We start from the raw sequence: 12470 nt of genomic DNA on the forward strand, positions 1-12470 counted from the left end.
CAAACAGTTGAGCAGCTGTCTCCTGAAAAGTGCCTCTCCCCGCCGCGCAGGCTGCAATGCCTGGCGGAAGCTCTGCCCCCCGCAGAGCACACACCGCCTCAGGACACTCCATCCCGGCCTCTCAGTTCACCACCGCGCAGGAATCTGTTGATGCTGTCCCCGCCGGCTATCTCCCCCCAGGAAGCACAGCGGAATTCACAGATGCCAGTGGGACGAATAATTCTCCCAGATGTCCAACTGCTACCCATCACCCAGGAGATGGAGGGGGGGTTGTACTTGCAGTGCATCGGCATAGACGGGAAAGCAAGAGCCGACCGCTACGCCGCCCTCGTGTTTCGAAATCTTGTGACTTTTGAAATTTACTGGGGGTGGACCACGTCTGTAAATTTCGATGGGTCCAGAGGCAAAAGTGCCTTGCCTTGCAATCTCCGGGAAACCATTAGTACGATGGTGAATCGGAGATTCTCAACCCTTGCTGCGTACGACTGAAAAATAATTCGTGATCGGATCAACGAAATGCTTCGTAGGAAGAGGCGGTCTTTTCCTCTTGTCTAACAGTCTGTCCACAAACAAAACATTCCTGTTAGACAAGAGGAATTGAAAAAAAAACAATTTTGTCAATGAAAACCGGTGTGTGTGTCTCTCCCTGCTGGATGTCCCTCTCACAAACTGCTGAATGAATAAAATAATTTTATTGAAAACGAGTTTGCGATTGTCTGGTCTTTAAATTCTTGAGATACGCGATTCCATATTATATTCCCTTTTAATCAAATTCTAAAAGTATGCTTGTTGACTCCGGTATCACGTTAGTTAAAGACTTCGAAGCTTACAATGTTTAGGGAGAAATGGAATACCGGTGTGTATTTTTTTCTTTAAAGTACCGAGACCAGCCATATACCGTATGTTTATGTTAAGATTTCCCTTCAGTGGTAAAATTAGATATGAATATTCAATACTTAAACGGGCACAGTTAAGACATTAAATATACATATACATATTGTATACAGTACAGTTTGCATACGGTAATATGTTTATGTTACGCGATTAAAAAATAAATAAAACTGGAAGGTCCAGCACCACCATTATGTTTATATGGTTGTTTTTGTTGGTTGGTTGTTATTATGGTTATTAATAATACGATCTATAGTTGAAATCTGAGCCTAAATAAAAAGAAAAAGCAAGTGATTAGGTTTATGAGCAATCTAATTACATATTCGTTTAAAACGCTATATAAAATAAAGTTTATTATTAATTTGCTGGACAGAGCGGTGAACATTATTATGCATAAGACAAAGATAACAATCCTGATCAGTTTAGAAATCTGTGTACGCTGTAAGGTTTTTACTTCTTAAACTTTTAAAATACACGTTTTGAATAGAAAGAAATCCTCTTCCTGGCACAGTGTGTATAGCAAACCAGCACGTCTTTTTTCTCCAATCAGAGGGGTGTCAGATAGTGTCAGCCAATCACCATTCTGCGTTGGGTAGCAACGGGTGACTGTTCTCAGGCGGAAGATGTAAACAGCTTAATGTTCGTGTTAAATAATTTTTTTTAATTCAATTAAACGGGCACAGTTAAGACATTAAATATACATATACATACTGTATACAGTCCAGTTTGCATACAGTAATATGTTTATGTTACGCGATTAAAAAATAAATAAATAAAAATGAAAAGTCCAGCACCAGCTGGATTTGAACACACAACCTGCCAGTTGGTAGTCACGCACCTAGACCAGTAGGCTACAAGACAGTTCACATGATCAGGCAGGCGAAACAGCCCTACACAGCTCTGCCGCAGTACACGGATATAATCATACCGTTATTAAATTCTTTAGATACGCGATTCCATATTATATTCCCTTTTAATCAAATTCTAAAAGTATGCTTGTTGACTCCGGTATCACGTTAGTTAAAGACTTCGAAGCTTACAATGTTTAAGGAGAAATGGAATACTGGTGTGTATTTTTTTCTTTAAAGTACCAAGACCAGCTATATACTGTATGTTTACGTTCCAAAATTAATATCGTTTAAGGCCTTCACACGCATTACAGTATGCTCCTATTCTTTTTATGCTCAGCTACTAAGATTTCCCTTCAGTGGTAAAATTCAATATCTACAACGGGCACAGTAAAGACGTTTACAGTAAGTCTTTCTACGACAGACCAACGGACCACGAGTCCCCCTGTCGGTCAACCAATCACGCACCGCGGTACCCCGTGTCATCATACCTGCGGTATCTGTACCGCGGTGTCTGTACCGCGCACTTTGAATGGCTGCATCTGTACTGTCTCCTTTAACTGTGTATTCTCATCCTGCTTATCTTGTGTATTTTTTCATTGTATTGTTCTAATTCTGCAAAGTGCTTTGAGAAGCCACCTTTAAAGGTGCTATATAAAGTAAAGTTTATTATTATTATTATTAATAATGAACAGTGCATTTAACACTGAGCACACTTGGTCCTTCTTTGAGAAGGACTGCAGGGGTAGGGAACAAGCTTTTCACGTGTGTTGTTGAAGACCATATCATCACTTTGTTGCAGGAAATGTCTGAATGCCATCATCGGAGTAAGGACAGGATCAGGGTTCGGGGAAGTCTTTTTGATGCCTGAAACTGTGTGGTTCCTGGTTGTAACGGCTGGCACTCTACACCTAAACAACAGAGAACACAGTTGACATCGCTGAACTGCCTAGCGGACATTTTGTCGCCTTCTTCTGACCTGTATTTAAAGCAATTCTCTAAAAACGTGGCACATTATATCTGTGGTACCTTTATGGAGGGTGAGCGCACTCATAAGGATCATAGATTCGATCACAAGCATCTAAAAATTAGCGTGAGAAAATGACATCACGCTATAAGGTTGAATGGCACGAGTTCTCCTTTTCCCTCTGTAGAAAATGTGTGTTTTAAAGGAGATGTCATGTTATTTTTTTGCCAGACAAAGCCATGCCGTAAGAACAGTGTGGTTATTTAAATGTATTGGTATGAAATTGGTTTAAATCAAAGGGATGTAACAACAAAAAATTAAGTGCTTCTTAACACAGAGATAGTTGGAGATATTTGGCAGCAGTGGGATTCCAACTTACGTCCCCAAAGAGTCTGGACCTTTAATCCAGCTCTTTAGAGTGCTCGGCTGCATTAGCCCTGACTGCCTCATACCTCACACTGGCTCAGAGAAAACTGGGTGGCTTGCAAAGACTGGTAGGAGAGGAAAGGAATAAATACTTATTTTTTATCTGCTAAAAGAAAAAAGGAAATATTTGATAATTGTCTAGCAGGTGTTTTGATCAAATTATTGTAATGCAGTGGCAGGTACAATTAAGGTATAATATGTACATGAACTGAGTCTGAAATCTGAGTCGGTGATGGCAACTGACTATCACTGGAGGACAGTTCATCATGAGTGGGTAAGCCTGCATAATGAGGGAGAAGAGATTGGCCTCTGTGACGCAGTGTCCAGTGACACTAACTATCTGTCCTACTGTTCTCTGCTAACGTAGAGGGTGAATGTTGTTTAAGGTGAATGTAAGGTTTCTTTTTTGTAAAATATTTTCGAGCACATTTTTGTTGCTGAAACTTTATCTTGTGCATTTGAATTAATTCCAATATTGTCACCTAATTCTATACATTGTTTCATCAGACTAGAACATTTAGAGGAGCTCAATTGCATTCATGAATTGCATAGTGATAGTATTTCTTGTCGTTTAAATATTTCAGTCAAAAATGCAGAGAAGGTGCTCCTGTTTTCACCATTATAAAAACTGTGTTTCACCGGTAATATTTACTCTCATAAAAGTATTGTAATTGTATTGTTCTGTTCTGTGACAGTCTTGAGTGACACAATCCTTCTCTTTTACTGCACTACACTTCTCCAGGAGCCAGTTCAGCACAAGAGGATCCTCAGTCAAACAAACACTGCAATAGCTTGATAAAAGACACTTCTCATCCTTTCTCTTAGTGTTGGTGCTACTATTCTATGCAAAGGAGGTGCCTTGACAATTAAAGGAGTCTTCATGAAGGTGTTAATGGCAAGCTCTCCACTGGCAATTGACCGGGCTGTTGAAGAAACCAATCTCATCCAACAACCATACAAATTGCACAGCTTAAGGCACATGAAGCGAAATTTGTGAGCAGATAGACACAAAACAATGTCGCTTCACATTATTTGCAAAGCTGTTTTGCTTGTCTAACCACCTCTTCCTACTTTGAAGTGAGCACATATATTTTATTTTCTTCTCTTATATTTTCCTTGATATTTTACTATCCCTTTCCCCCATGTGGAGATGAATCCACATCCAAAACCCCATGTTTCACCCTGCATTTGTGCCAGTTTTACAATCTGGGTAAAAGCCTGCCTTACACAGGTCTAGTGGTACAATCAGTCAGTCTGTGTTACTTATATAGCTGTGTACAGTGGAGTCATGCTGAGGTTATAAGTTCAAGCCTCCCCTGGAGCCATTAAGTCTTCTGAATGTTTTTCACTCATAAAAAGTTCATTCGCCGTAGCATTTTCACTGTAACTTTGCAGGTAAAATATTCTTAATGAGAATAATATTTTGTATGCGATAAATAACTGCACCAGAAAATATTGGAGAGAAATGGCTTGTCGCGCTATTTGCAGCAGACACTCAGACACAGAAATGTCCTGTCATTAAAGAAAATTTATGAAGAAGAGGTGTGACATCACTGCAAAGGCGATATTTTCTGATGTCTGTCTTGGTTAATAATCATTTGCGTGGGAATTACTTCTGACATTATTACTAATACTGATAAAAACAGAGAACTCACAGCTCTCTGGATGTTGGTCTGGACTCTAGAAAGTGTTTTTATTTGCAAGCGGCTCTGGAACTCAACACCTGTTGATGGGTCACTTCTGTCAGACACACCAGTGGAACCCAAGCCCACCTACACACACATTCACACACACTGATAGATATACTGTACACCTACACTCTCACACACATTTACACTCACAGACACATCACACATTTATACACACAATCAGACACTTACACACTCACATATATACACTCACACATGCTATCATCATTAATACTCACATAGACGCAGGCACTACACACACTAACAGACATACCAACACATACACTTACAAATATAAAACTACCCACTGACAGAAACCACACACTCACAGACACACACCATACACACACATTCAAAGGCATGCATTCACAGAAACAGACACTACGCATACTCACAGACACACACTTATAGACACCAAACACTCAGAGACCTCACACGCTCACACACTAACAGCCCACACACGCATAGACACCACACATGCACAGACATGCACCCACACACGCACAGATACCACAAACACACTTATCCACAGATACACAATAACTAAAACAAATATAAATACTACTAATACTACAACAGTAACACTATCACTAAAACTGACACAAACTACTAATAATAACAGTAATGTTGTTACTAAAACTAACATTACTACTAGTGTTAATACTCTAACAGTAACACAATAATTATAATTAATATTAACATGAATATGAACATTAAAACTAAAACAATCAGTAGTGCCACTGTCATTAATACTCACATGAACACTAGCATTAAAACTACCAGTTGTACTCTCACTAATATTAACATGAAGACACTGATATTAGTATTAGTTGCTGCCCGTGACGTCACACCGCTCTCTGTGACAAATGCGAGACACTTAAACGCGTGCAGTGACGGAGCGCCTGTCGCCTTGGTTACCATTCTTATGATTTATAAACACTGGAAAAATGCATTTAAACTGTTACTTACATACATTTATGAACTTGAAATATAATTTTCTAGCTCTAGGATACAGTTACCTAAATAATAATATGAATAATCATTGTTTATTTTCAGATTGAACATTATTAACCCTATCTATCTATGAATTGGCTACATTACTCTGCTCTCCTCTCTGATGTGTGGTGAGCGTTCTGGCGCACTATGGCTGCCGTCGCATCATCCAGGTGGATGCTGCACATTGGTGGTGGTGGAGGGGAATCCCATTACCTGTAAAGCGCTTTGAGTGGAGTGTCCAGAAAGCGCTATATAAGTGTAAGCAATTATTATTATTATTTATTAACTGTTTTTTAGATATTTAAACAGGATCAAGAAAAGAATCAGTACTCACCAATTGGTGAAGTTAATCGATTTTTCTACGGTTCTTCAGTTGAGATAATTGGTTGTCGATAGATAAGTGATCAATAACTCTTCTCCGTGCGCTCCGTGCGCCTCCCGCACTCTTTCTCTCTCTGATCCCCGCTCTCTGGCTGGATTCTGTGACGTCACAGCACTTATTCTGACAGAGCATAGTGCGTCTCTGCTGTTTTTGTGTGTCTTTTTCAGGAATGCCAGAGGTACTCGAAATGTTGCAAAAAGAAAAGCGTCTTTTTCGTTTTGTAAAAAAGTGAGTGCTGATTTTTATTTTAAACAGGAAATGCATGCATGTTGAAACACTAAATTCTATAAATAATTGAGAAATAATAAAGCCAGGAAAACATATATGTAAAAATACAATTTGATCACATAATTTACTCCATTACCTGTTTTTTTCTGTTGTGTTTTTTTTCTCTTGTACCTGTTTCTGTTCCTCTGGTTGTAGTTATATTTGTAAATTCCATACGTTTAATTAAAAAAAGAGCGCGTCTCTGCTGGAGGAGACTCCTGTCCGGAGCCCGGAGGGCTTTTCATACAAATATAACATCTCCCCCCCAAAAAAATGGGCTGTGAAGAGAGGCAATTTATAACAGTTGGAGGAGGAGAGCGACAAACCGAGGAATGAAATTCATTAAACAGAAAAAAAAGTTTACTTCACAGATTAATGCGTTACAAAGCGTACCCACGTGGAGCAGTAGAGAACGAGCACGAGTCCCTGAAATAAGTGCTTTTAAGGGTTTTACACGAATCATCAGAGTATAGAACCTAGGAGGATCAGACTCATGTTCCTGGAGGTTAAAATGTGTATCCTGGTTTCATTTCCACCCAGCTCTCAGCTGTATAGGTAGTCTGATGATTTAAATTAACTGTATAACTGTTACAAGACTTCATCTAATTGCACATTTATAAGACTGTCTGTGAGACACTTGTGAGAGCAGCTGATTCCCAGGTCTGGTGTAGAATCACCAGAGCACTGCTCAGAGATACAGACTGGTCAACTGGTCACTATTGTAGTCACGACCATCGGCCCATTGGCTACTAACAATCAATATACTGATCAGAGTGTCAATGCTGCTGTTTATTACATAAATACTAATATAATTCCACACTCACTTGTGTTATAAAACACTTAAAAAACATGTTTGGAGGCTGATATACAGTAAAGAAAGTAATACTGAAGGGAAGGAAGTCCTGGAAAGGGTTAATAGAAGCTTCTTGCTTCTGACCTGGAACAGAGCCCACAGCTGACAGATCAGTGACCCCTGAGCCCAGTTCACAGAGAGGAGAACCAGGAGCTCTTTTATGTCTCTAAGAGGGCTGGGAGGAAGGATAAAAGGGGGAAATGTGACATGAGTCCAGGCTGTTCTGTCTGATATTGTTCATGTAGCAGCACTGATTGTCTGAATATCGTCTGGTTCTGGATTGTTAGGATAGAGAGCAGTACGGAGTTGAGCTTCTGTCTGAGTGTGAGTCTAAGCTGTGAATCTGACTGAGAAGAGAATAATGTTTTTTTTTTTATTCTGCCTCAGAATTTTTCTTATTTGCCAAGGGGTGTTACATCCCCTTCAGATACTCTGCACAGACTGCCAGAGAGAAGAGGAGAGAGAGATGGACAGATAAGAGCACACACAGCGAGTGAGACATACGTCTTGATTTATTTTGAAGCAAGTGTTCATTTCTTTGCTGGAACAAGTTGTTTCTGAACTTCAAGAAATTCAAACAACTTATGAAAGATAAAATACAAGTCTTGCTTATCAGGACCGAAGAAATACCGCAGGAAAATGCCAGTGATTTTTCTCCTTTTAACGAAAAGTGGAGAAAAACAACGGCAGTGCATTTCCTTCGGCTTGATTTAGCTTAATACAAGTATTCACTTCCTTTTCTGTAGATTACAGCCTGCGAAAGATGAAATAAAGTTATTGGTTATTCATGGTCAGTGCAGGAGAAATACTGCTGGCTGGCAGGAAAATGTCAGTATTTTATTTTAGCTACAAACGTGTGAATGTCAAAAAACAACGGGAGTGTGTTTCTGTGCAGCTATTAAACAAAGGGCTGGTGGTTCAAACCCACTCAGGGATGTGCTTCAAATTGTTCTGCTATAACCATAATCTCTTCTTAAACTTGATGGGATTTCTTTGTAAACCCTCTTGATCTTTGCAGGAAATGTGCATTTTACTCGTGTGGAACTACATGTAAACAATTAAGTACCTAAGTCAATGTTCAAGAGAACCATTTTCACGTGTCAAATTTTATCTTCAACTGGCTGTCAGGAGAATTCATTTATACACCCGTTGTATCCTTAGCAAAAATATTTTAAAATTAGATCACAGATTTGTTGGAGAACTTGACAATCCTTGACAATCATTAAATGAGCATTATACAAATGTGCGTTGATATTTTGTATATGTACCTTAATTGTAATAAATATAAACATAATTGATTTGATATGGATGTTCATTTGAAGGATTTGAGGAAACTATCAAGGATCTCAGAACAACCAAAGATACATTGGGGCATCTGCTATTGGTAAAGATTAACGAATACAGTAAGTGTGAAGCTTGCACACACACGAGAGACAAAAAAATCAAAAATCATCATTAAACTGACGGTGTGTATAGCAGAGGATGGTTTCGATCTATCGACCTCTGGGTTATGGGCCCAGCACGCTCCCGCTGCGCCACTCTGCTGACGACTGTCATAGTGTGATTCAACACAACTGCTCTATCTTTGCTTTCTAAAAGTGCGCCCGAGATGAAAAGTTTAAACGGTAAACGCAGACGTCACTTTGAGCACTTGGTCTTTTATAGTACAAATATCACACGCTGCACTACATGGGCGTGTCTTCAAGATCGTTGTGAACCAAAGCTTCTGCTTTCCGAGGCAACTGATTCTTCCGTCGTTAATTCCCAAATCTTCAATGAGAATCAGTGAAACGAAAACCAAACACATGTACACACTCGCGTCGTAGCGTGAAAGAAAAATGATATGAGCATTTGAGAAATAACGAGAGTAGTCTGAACAGCTCCAACCTATCAACTGTTCTACACTGATCGCTCCCTCTACACCCAGTTTATAACACTGAAAATGATTCAGGAAGCACAACAAAGTTCCAAAACCAGCGGTTGAAAAGCGTCTAGATACATAAGATGACAATTTCTCAAAAGTAAAATCTTAATCTTTGAAAGATTGTCATCCATATATTTTCGTTTTTCTCTTTTTTACATAACACGCTTTCGAGAAATAGACTGTCTTGTAATGAAAGCTGCATTAGAAAATGTGTATCTAAATTAAAATCGGGAATATGTCTTTTGCGTTATTCAGCTTTCTTAGCGCTTGGGTCTCGATTCAGATATTGCAATGAAAGCAACAGGGGAGTAAGTTTTCCTTTTCTAAATCAAAGGTGATCTGCTCACAAGGAAGTACAAAAACTTCAGCGTTTACTTTTTGAAGACCGCAAATGGTCGAAACACTGTTGCTTCACAAGCTAATAAGTAACATTTCTGAGCACGCATTGTATTACTAATGCTATTATTAAAAAAAACTTAAATTCACATAATGGAATTTGGACGGCTCAAAGTAGTCTTTTGTACAACTTTACTTGCCCGCTGAGTAGAGTTTTAACCAACGACAGCAGATGTAGCAGTAATAGCAACAACGTGGTTAGAGTGTCACAATACACTCTATGAAAGAATTGCGGCTTCAGATCGTTTTGTTCTGTTGAAGCTGCCTACAGGCTCTAAATTGTTGACATTGGCTGTGATCTTTTTTCAGGTTTCATGAAATTCTTCACATATTTGAAATATTTCATTCGGGTTCGCCTAATACACGGTGCAAACCGTACCTGCAGCAGAATGCTGTGGCACATGAAGTTGTTTTGTTTAGCGGTTGTAAGGATTGAGGAGCGTACTACAAATCGAGCAAGCGAAAAGAAAATTAAACATGAGTCACTTTTTGGATTGCTAATTCATTGTGCTCTGTTCGTCTAGGTTCAAATCCTATCCTTGTCATGGTTAAGGCCTGAGACGTGTGTGTTTTTTTCTAAATGGTGTTTGCATTTGTTTCCTCTTTTACTACTGTACTAGAGCAGTAATATTTCTAGCGGTGGAGGAACATGGTATCACAGGCTGACAGCAGGAACACGTGGCCAGAAGCTGCAGTACATTGGTTTTGGAACAGCAATAACTTTCCTGTGGAGACAGGTGCGCCGGTATTAATACAGCTCTTTCGAGCGGGAAGAGTAACAAGAACTGACTTAAACTTACCAGTTATGTTCAATAGCTAAAAACGCAAAACCAACCTCTTCAGTGGTTGAATCTAAACTACAGAAGCCAATGCTGCCATCAAGGAAAAAAAAATCCTGAGTTATGTAGTTTTGAGACTAAATATCTGACTTTCAGTTTGAAGCGGTACAATGGATTCAAGGTCACATTCGTTATTGATTCAGGATATATATGAGTGTGCTAATGGTTAAAACTGTGTTTACATGAGCTACAAACGTTAACATTTTCATTGCGAGAAGAAAGTCAGTCCGTGCGCATTTCTCAGCGTGCACATTGTCAGGAAAATTAAACCCACAGTGCCAGCAAACCTTTCGATAGGCTGTAGGTACTGCCATTGCAAATATAACAGGTTGTTCATACACACATATGATATCGTTGCTATCTCGCAATTAGGAGATAATTTGGTATTTATTAATTAAGATTTTTTTCCTGGGTGGCAACAATGCGCTTCCGCAATAAATCATAGACTCTGCTTTCAAAATAGCTGCACCAGGCACTTGGACACAGATAAACACAGGGATTTAAAATTAAGGAATATGAATGGTCAATTGCTTACAGTTGGGTTTTTACGTTTTCTTATTTAGCGATTTGTGTATCAATCTTTTAACAATTCATTAAAATGCTACAATATGTAAAATAAAAACAACAGCACCGTTAAATGAAGGGGAGACAGGTAGTTTTTTTTTTTTTACAATCAGATTCCAATCTCTAATGCTGTGTGTGAGAGCTTAGGTAACTTTCCTTTTCTCACATTTTCTGACGACTATTCCAAAGGGGCACCCTGTCAACTCCTAATACTTTGTATGTTTGATTTTTGTCGTTTTATTTAGAAAAAGTTCAATATTGATAATAACTTAAGAAAATTACGATCACGAATAAAAAAAGGGGCTAAAGATGTGAGTTGCTCTTGAATCAGAGCCGGGTGAGACGGGCTTCTGTTCTGATATGATTGTACGAGAAGCAGGGGGAATCTCTTCTCTCCTATGGAGCATGAGCTGAATCAGGAGGGAGACATTTCGTATGCTCGTGCATATGTTAACGCATGACCTACATCGTAAAACTAAATTAAAAACTAACATTAAGTTGTCAAAGACATTCATTTATATACAAACAAGAGACAGACATAGCAATGGTTCTACATTAACTTGTCCTACACTGATCAGACTAATTGAAATGTATGAAAGCCCGTTTCTGCCAGGGAGTTAAAAAAACGCGCTATGGTATCGCAGAATTCCGACTAAGTAACTCAAAATTGCGACTTAGTAACTCAGAACTCCGACTTTATATCTAAAATGTTCTTTAGCTCAGCTAGCAAGGCCTGGATTCAAGCTAATACAGTTAGTAGGGTGGGAGCGGCGAGGGCACAAGCCCTAGAACCCGAATCCGTTACAATAACAAAAGGACAGACAATGAAATATGGGCTATTTCGAAGTCGCATGTGTGAGATATAAAGTCAAAATTCTGAGTTTTTAGGTCGCAATTCTGAGATTCAAAGTCACAATTCTGAGATACCATAGTGCGTTTTCTTTTACTCCCTGGAGGAAACGGGCTTCCATAGGTTCTCAGTGCTGCGAAGCAAAAGCAATCTCTGAGAAATCAGACAAATTATTATCAGAACATGTCAAAAGCTGATCAGTATTTCTTAACTGGGAAGCAAAGAAATGCTTGTATTACACATTTTAATATGACATGCAATTACACATGAAAATTAGTAAAATTATTTTCATTGCGGTAAGTGTTGATAGAACAGCCCCCTCGATAAAAGAAAGTGTGGACGGACGTGTCGCATGTTCCGTACTCTGTCTGACAGCGAGTTTAACACACTGTCCTTGGAAATTAGAAACTAATTGAACAATAAATTAATCTGAGCAAATTTTACACGTGTGGGTGATTTAATTCTGTCGAAATTACGTGGAACTCCTCCGCTGGGGTCAGATACACACGGGAAAGTGTTCAGGCGGCTTCACGGAGTCCCGCCTCAGACTGGAAGCAGGTTCTAATTAGACGCTGAGAA

The sequence above is a fragment of the Lepisosteus platostomus genome, chromosome 5 (assembly GCF_059453375.1).
Source record: "Lepisosteus platostomus isolate fLepPlt1 chromosome 5, fLepPlt1.hap1, whole genome shotgun sequence".
In the NCBI taxonomy this organism is placed as follows: Eukaryota; Metazoa; Chordata; class Actinopteri; order Semionotiformes; family Lepisosteidae; genus Lepisosteus; species Lepisosteus platostomus.